Here is a 13,916-nt window from a genome sequence, read left to right as displayed (position 1 = left end):
AGATAATCAAGCTACAGCTGCATAAAGAAGGATACACATGAGATGCCGTACCACAAGAGGCGAGAGACTTTTATTGGGAGGAGTTCCAAGTACTCTTTGGTTTAAGTTATATCATCATTCAATGTTTACAATTCAAGATACATCCTTAGTGTTTAAACGCTATATTTCATTTTTTTGTAGAAACATTTCATATGGGATGAGGCCATTACGGCTATGCTGAAAGTAGCCTGGGAGAAGATATGCGCCGATCGATACGCTGACTTCACCTATAGGATGAGAAGAAGCGGTAAGAAGCAGCAGTGCGTGTCTCAGGAGATATGGGAGAGCTGGCAAAAGGCTTGGGAGGATCCTGCATTCAAGAGAAAGCGGGAGATATTTGCACAAAACAGGCGCAGTGAGACTGGCGGTGATGGAGCAGGACCTTCGCGACACACAGGCGGATCTATATCTGCTATAGAGACAGCTCGATTATTAGTAAGTGAACTAGTCCCTTTACAATAAACTGATGTTTAATGAAAGGACACTATATATATTAATATATCATGCATAAAAATTCATTACAGGCTAAAGAATTAGGTCGTGAGCCCACACCGATGGAGGTGTTTACATACACTCACACGAAGGACCACGATCGTAATACCTTTGTCGACAGACGTGCGCTGAGCGTCAATGTAAGTAACAATGAATAATATTTACATTTACCCTCTAATCATTGCAAAGATGTACAAAGTTCAATACAATAAAGCTTGCAATTGCATTGATTAATTAATTTTTTATTTTCAGGAGAACTATACTACAGCTCGGGAGCGTATTGTTACTTCTCAGACCGATGAATCCGAAGCTGAGTCAAGAATTGACGAGGTAGCGCTTTATCTCGAGGCTGTAGGGGGCGAGAAGAAGAGGAAGGTATACGGCATCGGGTCTCAGGCATCACAGTTTTACAGTTGCTCAGCAGCTCACGCTTCTACAGCCAGCGCAGCACCGCAGCCGGAGCACACTGACTCGCACTATGATGAGGATATACAGGCTCAGCTTGCTGATCAGCAGAGACAGATTGCAGAGCTTAGAGAGCATGTGATGCGGCTGTCCAGTGAGCATCGTGCTGGTACTTCTTCCTCTGATCCTGCGCCTGCTACAGACCAACATGTTTCGACGTCTCAGCAGCAGCCACTATCGGCTCCTGATCCCGATGCTGCAGACGATACCTTGGTCACCCCTCCTGGCGCTACATCACATCCAGCAGGTACTCCTCCCGGGGATCCGACATCGGGAGATCCGACATCGGATCCTGCAGATGAGCAGCAGCATATATAGATTTGATTTTGGACCTTTTTATTTTTTCATTTGTATTTTCATATTTTAATTTGTTCAGAATAATAAAAATTACATTTTTATACTGTTCTTGAATTGCATGTGTGATATATATGCATTTATGTCAATTTTCACAGGTGCAGAAAAATTGTGGTTTCAAAATAATATTTTATTTTTTTTATTTTTTTTTCCATTTTTGCGACCGATTTGCGACCGATTTGATACCAAAAATAACAATTTTGAATTTGCAATTTGCGACCGATTTGCGACCTCTTCCAAAAACCTGCGACCGATATTCTGCGACCAAATTTGCGACTGAATTTTCAATTAAACCACGACCAAAAATTGCGACCGATTATTCAATTTTGCGACTGATTGTATCGGTCTCTAATTTGCGACCGATGAGACAATCGGTCGCAAAATTTTTTTGCGACCAGTATTTTTGCGACCGACATACGTGGGTCGCAAATCGGTCGCTAAGGGAAATTAGCGACCGATATTTGCCATTTTGCGACCGATTGGTTGGTCGCAAAATGGCGTTTTTTTTGTAGTGACCCTTACCTTTTTTTGTCTTTTGTATCTTGTGTTTCCATTCTCTCTCTCTCCTTTCAATTTTTTCTGGCTCTTTTTCTCACTCAATTTCAGTTTCTTCTAACTCTTCCTTTTTTTTTTCTGTAGTTTAAAATTTTAACTTCTTAACTTTGGGTAGAGTTCTAATATAGTTCAAATTCTAAAAGTCCCCATTGTAATTGTAAATACAACTTGTATTTTGTATTAGCATAACTGAGTTTATATAAAGCAGTATGAAGACTATCAAATCTAGGTTGTTACAGAATATAAGGGTTGTTACATAAAATGAAGAGAGTATATTTAAAATATACTTGAAGGATATTCAAACTGCAGATAATGTTAGACGCCCCCGCAATTCAAACCCGGAAAGGGTTGAATTGTAAGAAACTGAGTGAGCTATTGATGGCGGGATTGTGACAATCCTTTCATCAAAATATCAGTTAGCTGATCCTTTCCAGAGATATAGCGTACATCGAGAAGGCCCTTGGCTACCGTATCACGAATGAAATAATATTCAACTTCGATATGTTTCATACAATTATGAAAGATACGATTCGCTATAACGTAAGTAGCCCCTCACAACAAAGGATGGGAGGCTTACAAGGGGCCATTGAAATTTCTTGCAATAAAGACAACAACCAAGTAACTTTAGGCAGCAAGACGAATGACTCTATACTCAGCCTCAACATAGTTATGAGCAACCGTATGTTGTTTTCAAGAGGCCCAAGAAATGTGATTTGCACAAAAAAAGATAGCAAAACCTGTCACTGACTTTTCGATCAGTTTTTTGACAAGCCCAATTTGAATCTATATAAACATGAAGTTGAGATGTTTGAGAGCAACGAAGAAGGAGACAATGGTGCTGTGTTGCTTTGAGATAACGCAATATTCATTTAAGAGTAGCCCAATTAGTTGTTGTGGGAGAGAGGGGAAATTGAGAAATGTGACGAAAAGAAAAGGAAATATCTGGGCAGGTTAGCATGAGGTATTGCAACACCACCCCCCCCCCCCCAACTAAAGCACGATACAAAGATGGATCAGTAGCTGGTTCATTACCCTGAAGTTGTAATTTGTCCATGGGTACAACAGGTATAGAAATACCATTACAAGAGGCCATATGAGCTTTTTGTATCAACTCCCTAATATACTTTCCTTGAGATAAATAGAGACCATCAAGTTTGTGATTAACAACAATGCCTAAGAAAAAATCTGGAGCTCAGCTCCAAGAGAAACAATGAGTTGTTGATGACATTTATCATTATTTCTAGTTATGATTAAATCATCAATATAAACCAAGCAAAACATACAAACATCATCTTTATTGTAATATAGCAAAGAAGAATCTGTAGCCGAAACTGCGAAACCACGATTAATCAAAACTGAAATCAATTTCTTATACCATTGTCGAGGGGCCTATTGTAAACCATATAAAGATCTTTTCAATAAACACACAAAATCAAGTCTATCTTTATCAATAAAGCCAGGAGGCTGCTTCATATAAACTGGGGTATCAATATCACCATGTAAAAAGGCATTTGAGATGTCTAGTTGACGAAGGTTCCAAGAGTTAGAAACCGCAATAGAAAAAATTAATCTGATAGTCCCTGGCCTTACAACAGGTGAAAGGTTTCATAGAAATCAACACGAGGTTATTGTGTGTAACCTTTAGCCACAACACGAGCTTTGCATTTATTAATAGAGCCATTGGGCTTTTGTTTTAATTTTGAATATCCATTTACGCCAATTACCGAGTGACTAAATCCCAAGTGCCTCTCTTCATTAATGCATTAATCTTAAGTCCCATAGCTTGATGCTATTCTTTATGAACTAGTGCCTTTAAATAGCACGTGGGAACCTCTAGGAGAGTTGTATGGACCAAAAAAACTTTAGGCTTTAAAGAATTAGTTGTGCTCTAGTAAATATGGTGCGAGTCTGAACTAGTAAGGTAGGCATATCATATGATGGAACCAAGTCTAACATGGGAGAAACAACAGGTGATGAGGGTTATGGTGAATAAGGGTCGACAGGTGAGGCTAGCGTTATTGAGCAGTGGTGGGGATTATAGGTGGACTGTATATGGGGCTTTATGAGCAAGTTCTATTAGGTGATGTACTTATGTATACTGGCAGGTGGAATGAGAGGCGCATGGACTAAAGGAGGTACCTAATATTCCTACATCATTGTTAATTTTTTGTGCTGGTGCGAGACTAGAAGGTGTTGGGACAATGGACTACGAAGTTGGAACAACATCATGCACAAATGGAAATATCTGCTCAAAACATGGCATGAGATAAAGATCTTTTTATTTGATAAATCAAGACATATAACCTTTATGAATTTTGGAATAACCTAGAAAGACACAATCAGCAAAATGAGCATCCAATTTATATTTGGAGTATGGTTGGAACTAAGGATAATAAAGTGATCCAGAAACCCAAAGGTCATTATAGTTTGGTGCTACTTTCAATAGGACCTCACATGGGGTAGAGGGCTTTGTGTATATAGATGGAACACGGTTAATAGTATAGACTACAGTGTCAAAGGCATAAGTCCAATATTGTTGGGGTACATTAGCATGGTGCAATAAAGCTCTTCCTATTTCTACAATTTGCCTATGTTTCCATTAGCACACCCATTTTGCTCAGGTGTATAAGGACAATATAGCCGTTTTGTTATACCTTAGTCTTGAAGGTGTTTAGTTAAGGCTTAAAATTCCACAACCCAATCTGACTGAAAATTTTTAATTGGTAATGAAAAATATTTTTCCATTAATTTCTAAAATTGAATAAAAATAGATAGAACATACGATTTACATTTTAGAAAATCAATTCGTGTATAATGACTAAAACGATCATAGAATAACACATAATAAAGATAATCTGACGAAACTGGTGATAAAACCTAGATTAATTCTAAAGGTTGTGTAACATGATATTGAAAAACTTGAAAAGGCAATTTTTGTGCTTTACCAAGATAGCAAGCATGACAAGGAACATTATTATTTTTATTAGGTACAGATAAATAATTGGAAGATAAAACTTGTGAAATTGCACAGTTATTAAAATGACCTAAACGGTCATGCCAAACTTTGAATTCCACGGAATTGGCTTGTGGAGACATGGGAGGATCCAGTGGGAGAGGAAGGGACTACAACCCATCTTCACTCTGGCCATGGTAAAGAACTTGACTTGTGCAAATATCCTTTATAAGAAAATAATCAGAAAAAATTCAATAGAAACATTATTATTAGTGGTGAAGACATGAACAGAAAGCAATCGTTTATGAATTTCCGGAGCTAACAAAATATTATCAAATTTGAAAATTAACATCATTGACAAACATAAGCGAGTGACCAGAATTAGTGATTGAAATATTTTTACCATTGCTAATTGTCACATTGTTAGTGTCCTGTAAAGGCAAAGGATGAGAAATATTTCCATTAGCGGTTGTGATATGATAATTTGCTGTCGAGTCCACCGTTCACATTTGAGGTAAAAAGGTAGTATAATAGGCTTAAGGACCACGGGTTAAGGTGTAGAGTGTTGTAGTCCCATGCAGAAGGAGGCACAGTTGCAATTTAAGCTGTTGGTGATACGGCAGCCAATAGAGAATCAGATTCATTTTTTGGTTGAGTTTCTTCGCTCAATAAAAGGGCATGGAATTCATCAAAATTGATTGAAGCATTTCTGGATTCAATTGCCCTTGTAAAAGGATGATATTCAAAACCTAATCCTTCCAAAATATCATTAATTAAATAATCTTCATTCACGAAAGCCTGACGAACAGACAACTGATCAAAAATAGGTTTGGCATGCCTCATATAAGAGTCGATTGACTGAAATCCTTTTTTTAAGAATATAGTCTCTAAGTTTACCCATGCATCTTTGCTGTAGGCGAGCCGATCACTTGCAGCACTAATTTCTCAAAAATTGAGGCAAATAACCAGGTGAGAACTAATTGATCTTGACAATACCAACATTGATAATAAGGATTAAGTTGCCCATCATTCAACATTGGTGTCGGAGCTGTAGAAGAAGAAGAGATATGAGCAGCCAGATTATACCCATTTAACAAAGGAAGAATCTTACCTTTCCAAAGGAGGTATTTTATTAAATTGAGTTTAGCAAATAATAATTAAGAAACATTTGGGATTGGAGAAGCAGAGGTAAGAGGTGAGGGAGTGGGAGACTCCATTTGAAGGCTTATGATGGCTCTGATACCATGTAATTGTGAATACAACTTGTATTTTGTATTAGCATAATTGAGTTATATACAGCAGTATGAAGGCTATCAAATCTAGGCTGTTACAAAATATAAGGGTTGTTACATAAATTCAAGAGAATATATTTAAAAGATATTTGAAGGATATTCAAACTGCAGATACTATTACAACCACCATCCAATCTGATATGTCAAAAACACCTATTTTATGGAGGCATTCAATCATGCTAGGTAACTCTAATAGTTCGATACATGTCTTAAAATCTCAAAATTACTCAACTTGCTATTTTCTTCCAGCAATGTAACCAACTTGTGACAATTAATTATGATATTTTTTTTTTTTTAGCTGAATAATTTGACAGAGGCTAATGGAGAACTTTGCCATATTGTTGTAGAAGTCGATGTTTCTTTCCATCAAATATGGCAATGCGTAAGAAACTCGAATGTTAGATGTACTATTACAAGCACAATCAATATTGCAAAGCAACAAAGTTACCTTTTATAGATTCTTAAATTATATAGAGAAATTACTAAATGAATAGAAAATTTTTTCTTTTATTATATATTTTGTTCACTGAAGTCAGCGTGCCAAAATTGTTCCTATTTGTTAGCTTTTTTTTCCACGTTATTGTGGGTGTAAATCACTCGTTATTCAATATCCAATGAGGTGCACATTTATTATCAAAAAGGTAACTTTGAGGGACATTGATAGGTCTCTGCAAACTTAAAGATACTAAAAAGTTAAATGAGTTAACGTTGGAGGAAAATTTATAGATTAGGAGAAATTCACTAAAATCATTTTACATGAGGCATTACAAAAAGTAATTTTTACATCATTGAGCAGTGGTCGATGATGTTCAATAGTTGCTATAACTTTTAAATTCTTTACAACAAAAACAGATCCCTCAATCAACATGTGGTTAAACCTTTTTATTTGACTTTTTCCTAATTGTTGCATGAATTAAATTTTGTTGTAATTAAAGAAAAATTAGTCATTAAATAAATAAATAAAACTTGTAAAGGATAAACTAAAACAAAATAAAATGAAACACAATCTTCTCATCAATTAAAATCATACTCAAAATAATCAATTCTCCATTCTTTTCAGAGTAATTGATTCTCATATCCTAATTTTTATTAATGAATCGTCTCTGCTAGTGTTAAGCTCATCAAACAAAGAATATTTCTTACTAATTTAACACGCAAATGAAAAAAAAAATAAAAAAAAAGTAGATGAACAAATGGATACTATATTGAATAAAATACCAAAAAACTAAATGTTACATTTATGAAATTTAACATAAACTAAAGAGAGAAAATCTAAAGAATTAATATAAATGTATTAATACTAATTATTTAAAGAAAGGATTAAACAAAAGGATTTATATAAAATAATGTCATTAATTTTGCAAAAAATAAATAATAAATAATATAAATATAATATAAATATACTAATTAAGAGATTAAAGGATTATATGTTTGTTGAAAGTAAAAGTGAAATTAGATGTTTGTGAGTTGGAAGAATGGCAAACTTTTTTTTTTTTTTTTTAAAGTTTGAACGTAAAAGTGAAATTAGATGTTTGAAAGTAAAATCTAACTTCTTTTATTTTTAAAGCATGATAACTAAAATTCATGAAAATAGGAGATGGAAAATTAATTTTATAAAGATAACTTATTAAAACAAACAAATTAAAGCTCAATTATTATTATAAAATATAATATATTTTTATTTAAGTATAATAAATAAAACTATTAAAAAGGGAAAATAGAAAGATAGCAATTTAATAAAACTAATTTTATTATTTTATTATCAAAACTTACCTATTGTTGTTAAAATTAATTTATTTTGTTATTAAAGTATAATAAATAAAATAATTACAAAAGAAATTTTAGAAAAGTCACCTAATAAATAGTCGATAAAGTAAAAGGAAGAAACCTTAGAATTCATATATATATAAAAAATTACAAAATTTATTATATAATCACTAAAATTAATATTAATTAGATAGAAAAATTACTTAATAATATTTCATTTTTTAACTCTAAAACTACCAAAAAAAACTATAAAAACTACCAAAAAGAGAAAAGCAAATATTAATATAGGAGCTCTACATAGTGATATAAAAAACTATAAAATTAATATTGGTGAAAAAAAACTCAAACAACTTAAAAACAAAAAAATAATTACAACATTTATTACATAACAACTAAAATCGTTATTAGTGAAATATAAAAGTTATTTAATATCATGGTTTTGAAAATCAGATCATGTTGACCATATTTTTATAGTTTTATATTTATTTATTGTACAGCTCAGCCAAGTAAAGTTAAGCTAAACACTCATTGGAACCGAGTATATAGCTTTTGTATGTAACTGATTATTCACTTTTGCTCATTATTCAAAACACAAGTATTTTTCAATTTGTCTTCTTCTCTGAGATAATTCAGGCTTGTTCATAGTATCAGAGCCCATGGTTATGAGTTCGTTGCTTCATTGTTAGCCAAATTTTTTAGTCTTTTTCTTGATTAATTCTATAATCAAGTGATTGGATCCAATAGTTTCCTTATTTCTTGAAAGATTTGTTGATTTGGTATATCTCTCTTGAGAATTTGGGAGATTTCTTTTGGAGGTTTGGGTTTTTGTCCAAGATTTGAGATTTTCTTTCTTCTTCCACTGATTTAGTTTTACAACTTGATAACTTGCAATTAAATGATGGGAGACTTGCATACACCTAATTTAGGGATTAATTCAACTACAGAAGGTTTTGTAGGTACAAACCATAATTCTCACAATACTTATGGTGATCTGCTTTATCTTCAAAAATTCTAATAATCCAAGTATGGTACTAGTTTCTTCTTTGGTCATAACTATAGGACCTAAAGTCATGCTATGATGATTGCGTTAGGGGCTAAATGTAAACTGAGATTTATTGAAGGAAAAATTGAGGTTCCTCGCATGGAATCAATAGTTTTGAACAATGGAAAAGATGTGACTTTATGGTCACATATTGGATCTTGAACTCAATTTCTAAAGATCTTGTAAAGGCTTTCATGTATGCAACCAATTCTAAGGAACTGTGGGATGAATTGGCTGAACGATTTGAGGAAAGTAATGGCCCTGTGATCTATCAGTTACAACATAACATAGCTTCTATTTCATAAGCTAATGCTTCTGTATCTGCATACTACACAAAGCTTAAGAAGTTGTGGGGTGAATTGAACAACATAGACCATATTCCTATTTGTACTTGTGGTACACCTGCACATTTTGCAGCTATCTATAGTAGGGATAGATAAATGCATTCTTAATGGGGTTAAATGATAATTATGACCAATTGAGAAATCATATTCTCATGTTGCGTCTACTTCGAAGGGTTAAGAATGCATATTTAATGGTTTTGAGGGTAAAGTCTCAGAGGATAGTCACTTCTAGCTTGACAGATTAGAAAATTCAAAAGGTCTTTGATTAAGGTTGTAATGGGGTTTTAGGGTTATAATTTAGCTAAACAAAGAAAAAAGAATAAAATAATAGATAAAAAGTACAACGAATGCATAATCTCAAGATTTTCATTACATCAAAATATATATTTTTATTTTTAAAGGAAGACTAACTTGAAGTTCTTCACTAGCTAAAAATTAGAGATACTTTGGCAAGGTCTTTTCATAATACTTTGATCATTTCTTCTTTGCTTCAATTCCCCACACTTGAATTTTTGATTGATTGCTTTTTTATGGGGTGTTTCTCTTTGAGTTTCCTAATTGCTCCACTTACTAGTATTAATGAAATTTTCTCCCTTTTATTCTCTTGCTATGTTTTAATAAAATCAAATCATTCAATTATATATTAATAAGGGTAAATAAGAAAATTTTTTTGTTACAGGCTTCAAATTGATTGCAAAGGTCCTAATTCAACTTAGGGTGGCCTAGGCTAAAATATGAAGTTCAACAAAAAAAAAAAAAAAAAAGTCTAAATCATCTCTTTCTAATGTGAGCATTTAAAAATTTTGCCTCAAAGACATTCTAATTTATTCTAGGAATACCAAGGTTAAATAAATTTTGATTAAAACATACCTATATACCATAAAATTCACAACAATTGGTGTTCATGATCTTTAAAAAATGGTTACATTAAGAAATCAGGTTAAGGTCAAAATTTAAATTCAAGCTTAAACATACTACATTAGAAAAACAACTAAATTTATTACAAGTTACTAAATTATGATAATTTTCAAGCTTCCTCACAATTATTCCAACCATATTAAGCTAATGAAACAAATAAAACTAAAATTTCCGTTCCCCCAATCTAATCTAGTACGTTGTCCCCAATGTGTGCAAAAGTAAAACCACTTCCCCAAGCTTATTATATATTATTAAAACAAGGTGCAAAAATAAAAAGAGTTGAGAACATCTTACCACCATTGTATTGAAAAACACAATAATATTCATAGAAAAGATTGGATGGGAGCCGGGCTAGATTCAAAAAGTAGAAGAAACTACGAAAAAGAAAAACGAACAAAATATCCCACATACTAAAAATAAACTAGAACAATGTTCAAAACAAAATAAAACAACAGGAGTTGTAAATAACAAAAATAAAAATAAAATAAAGAAACATAAAGCATTTTCACTTTGCAGGTGGTGGAGGAGATTAGAGAGAGTTGGAGAGGATGTTTGAGGAGGTATAGTCGGTAGTTAAGAGAAGGGAAGACTTAGGGTTGGATTTATGCGCGATTTCCAAAGTCAACTCGCCCTTGTAAAAATTGAATTTGTAGTATGGCATGAGGGTGCTGGGTAGCATGTCCTGGGGGTGTTGGGTAGCACAGCCTGGGCGTGCTATGCACTGACTCTCTGAAGAAAATTTTAGGTTGAGGAGCATGGGGGTGCCGGGTAGCACGCCCAGCCCGTGCTAGAGTCTGACTCTAGGCATAATTTTTCTCTAGAGACAACATAAGGGTTCTAGGTAGCATGCCCTACCCGTGCTAAAGCCTGACTCTGGCACTTCCAATCAGTTTTCAAGCCCTCTTGAATCCTTCCTTGACCTGCAACATGAGTGTAAAACACCAAAATAAAAGAATGGTTTAAAGATGGGAAAAAAACTGAAAAATACAAATAAACAAATTACAAAGGAAAAGAAAGAAAATTATGGGTTCCCTCCCATTAGCGTTTTGTTTAAAGTCTTTAAACTCAGCTTTGGAGAAGTTCATCAAATAACGGCTTCGCCCATAGTATGTATCATGTAATATCACACATGGGTCTTGGTTGAAAATGCCCTCAAGATTGGCTAGTTTGAGAAAATTTATGCTCGTCTTATCAACAACACTTAACTTCGAATGATGAACTTGGGGAAAGAACTGTATTAGATCTCGGAGAACACAATTTATTGAAGGTGGTATCATTGGAAAGAAAGGATCTTCCGATGGTGTATGTATAAAAACCATTGATGAGCTCAAATCAATAGTCTCAATTATTTCCTCATCCACCAATATTACTTTCTGGTTGTCTTCATTTAAACTCTCACCCAATGCCCCTTCCAGTTGTATCTCACTTTCTTCATTGTCATTAATAGTCATGTCTAAAAATAAGAAAGGGAGATTTAATTCGTCTTCAAAGGAGTTGTATTTTTTACATGTAGGCTTTACTTCTTCTAAATGTGCAATTTCCCATGAAGTTTCCTCATAATCTAACTTGCACTCATCATCTTAATATCTATTAGCCACTGGATTTGCCAATTCCCTATTTGTACCTCCAAATTCTTTATTTTCTCTTGTTGGATTTTAAAACTCTTACGAGCTTCATTCATAAATTCCATGTGAGATTTAGTAAGGGCAGCAATCAAATCCTCAATTTGATTCATCTTTTTCTTTTCCTCCTCATAATTTGGAGGGTATTGATGACTCCAACCCTGTAGTGAAGGATCCGAATGCCAATGGTAATCAAAATCTGCTATATAATTTAACATGTGAATTACATCTTCATAACTACTTTCTAGAAGGTTAATACCGGTTGCCGAAAATCTACTATCTACCTAACTTTTTGTTTCTTAATCTAATCCAAAGTAGAATATATAAGTGAGATATTTATTTATAAAATTATGATAAGGAAATCTCTCCAACAATTCATTAAATGTTGCCCAACCGGCATAAAATGGTTACGAGTGTTGTTGACTAATATATGCGACTATTTATCGATGAAACATTTCAAAATACTTTACAAGAAAATAATGAAAATAAAAATCAATAAAAACAAAGAAAATTTACAAATAATATAAAAAAATATTTCAATTAAGAAAAAAAATTAAAATAAAAAATGTCTAATAGGTTAATTGGTATTAATATTGGTAACACCAATCCTCGGCAACGGCACCAAAAACTTAACAGGCTTTTTTGCAAGTATACGAAATTACAAATAAGTAATAAAGAGTTAGTAGAGTATCGTCCCATGAAAATTGTATACCAAGTACGAAAATTGTGTTAACCTATTATTATATAAACGACAATAAAGAGAATGTATTTGAAAATAAAAGAATTAAAATAAAAACAATAAGAAAGAGATAAAGCAAGAAGTTGTTGAAAAGAAATCAAGATTTAAAAGTTATTAGGGATTTTGACTTCACTTAATTCTATCCAGTTTATCCTATAAGTTTGATAATCAATTTTAATTATTCAAGAAGGAGAAATAACCCTAAAAATTCGCTCATAAGCTCTCTCCATGTTTTATTAGTTATTTTAACCCAACTCAATTACCCATCTTTTAATGGTGCAAACAAACATAAATTAAATCATTAAGTTCTTGTGATTATTAAGGAATTCACAAATTAAGGCCTTTAATTTTATGAAAACCTCCCACGAGTCAAACCATCTAGCTCTCGCATCAAGTTGTTATTCCCACCTATTCATATCAAAAACCCTTCTTTCGACAATGATTAATGAAATAAATCAATCTAGAGGAGAAACTCTGCCTGGAAGCATTAATATCAGTAATAAATTTTACTTGAATAAAGAAAATCAAAGCTAATATTATAAACTGGAGTTGAATTTAAGCTACATCATATCCCTAGTAAAATGATTTAGTTCGACATGGTAAATAAATTGATAGTGTTAATTTTTATAGTATTTTTATTGTAATTTTGATTGAAATTTCTATTACTTTTAATTTATTTAAATTAGTTTTTATGCATTATTGATATGTTTTTATTCAAAAGTTTCCTTTAATCACAACTCACTTGATTGGAAAGAAAATTGTAGGAATTTGCAAAGAAAAGAACAAAAATAAAGCAAGGTACAATTGGCACGCCCCAGCCCGTGTCAAGCAGCACGGCCGTGTCTGGCTCAAGGTAAAAACAACCCAAGAGACAGAGAGATGCACGCCCCAGGCCGTGCCAAGGAACACGCCCGTGCGCGATAGCCTGCCCAGCCGTGCCAGTCAGCACGCCCGTGCCTCATATGCCTCTGACTTCCAGAGAGATGCACGCCCCGTCCCGTGCTACCCCGCACGCCCGTGCGCGCTATCAACCAGGCTTCCAGGAGACTGCACGCCTGGGCCGTGCAGAACCACACGCCCGTGCGCGCTAGCATGCGCAGGACGTGCCGTGCAACACGCCCCGTGCCGAAGCCTCTGACCTCCAAGGCTTGGCACGCCCCAGGCCGTGCCTGTCAGCACGTCCGTGCCAAGCAAGAAATCAATGTTTTGAGTCAAAAGTTGCAACCTGCTTCTACCAAATTATGAAGCATATTTTGGACAACTCTCCTCACATGCAAACCAAGATCAACTCTATGCACATGGGTGAATCATGATTAAAGAAAATATACACCTAA

The 13,916-nt window shown here is 33.8% G+C and overlaps 1 long non-coding RNA gene across 1 annotated transcript; it reads right to left on the bottom strand.

Moving 5' to 3' along the window:
• Window positions 1-4,864: 4,864 nt before the first annotated feature.
• Window positions 4,865-6,107, bottom strand: LOC110010097 (uncharacterized). The gene is made up of 2 exons (XR_002285028.1): window positions 5,262-6,107; window positions 4,865-5,082 (listed from the first exon to the last, which is right to left on the bottom strand). It is a non-coding gene; the product is annotated as an uncharacterized LOC110010097 (long non-coding RNA).
• Between the last annotated feature and the right edge of the window lie 7,809 nt (window positions 6,108-13,916).

This window comes from Jatropha curcas, chromosome 3 (genome assembly GCF_041381405.1).
Source record: "Jatropha curcas cultivar XTBG-Jc1 chromosome 3, XTBG_Jcur_1.0, whole genome shotgun sequence".
NCBI lineage: Eukaryota > Viridiplantae > Streptophyta > Magnoliopsida > Malpighiales > Euphorbiaceae > Jatropha > Jatropha curcas.
Note: the sequence above shows the minus strand (reverse complement) of the source record. Positions and strands in the feature narration are given on the sequence as shown.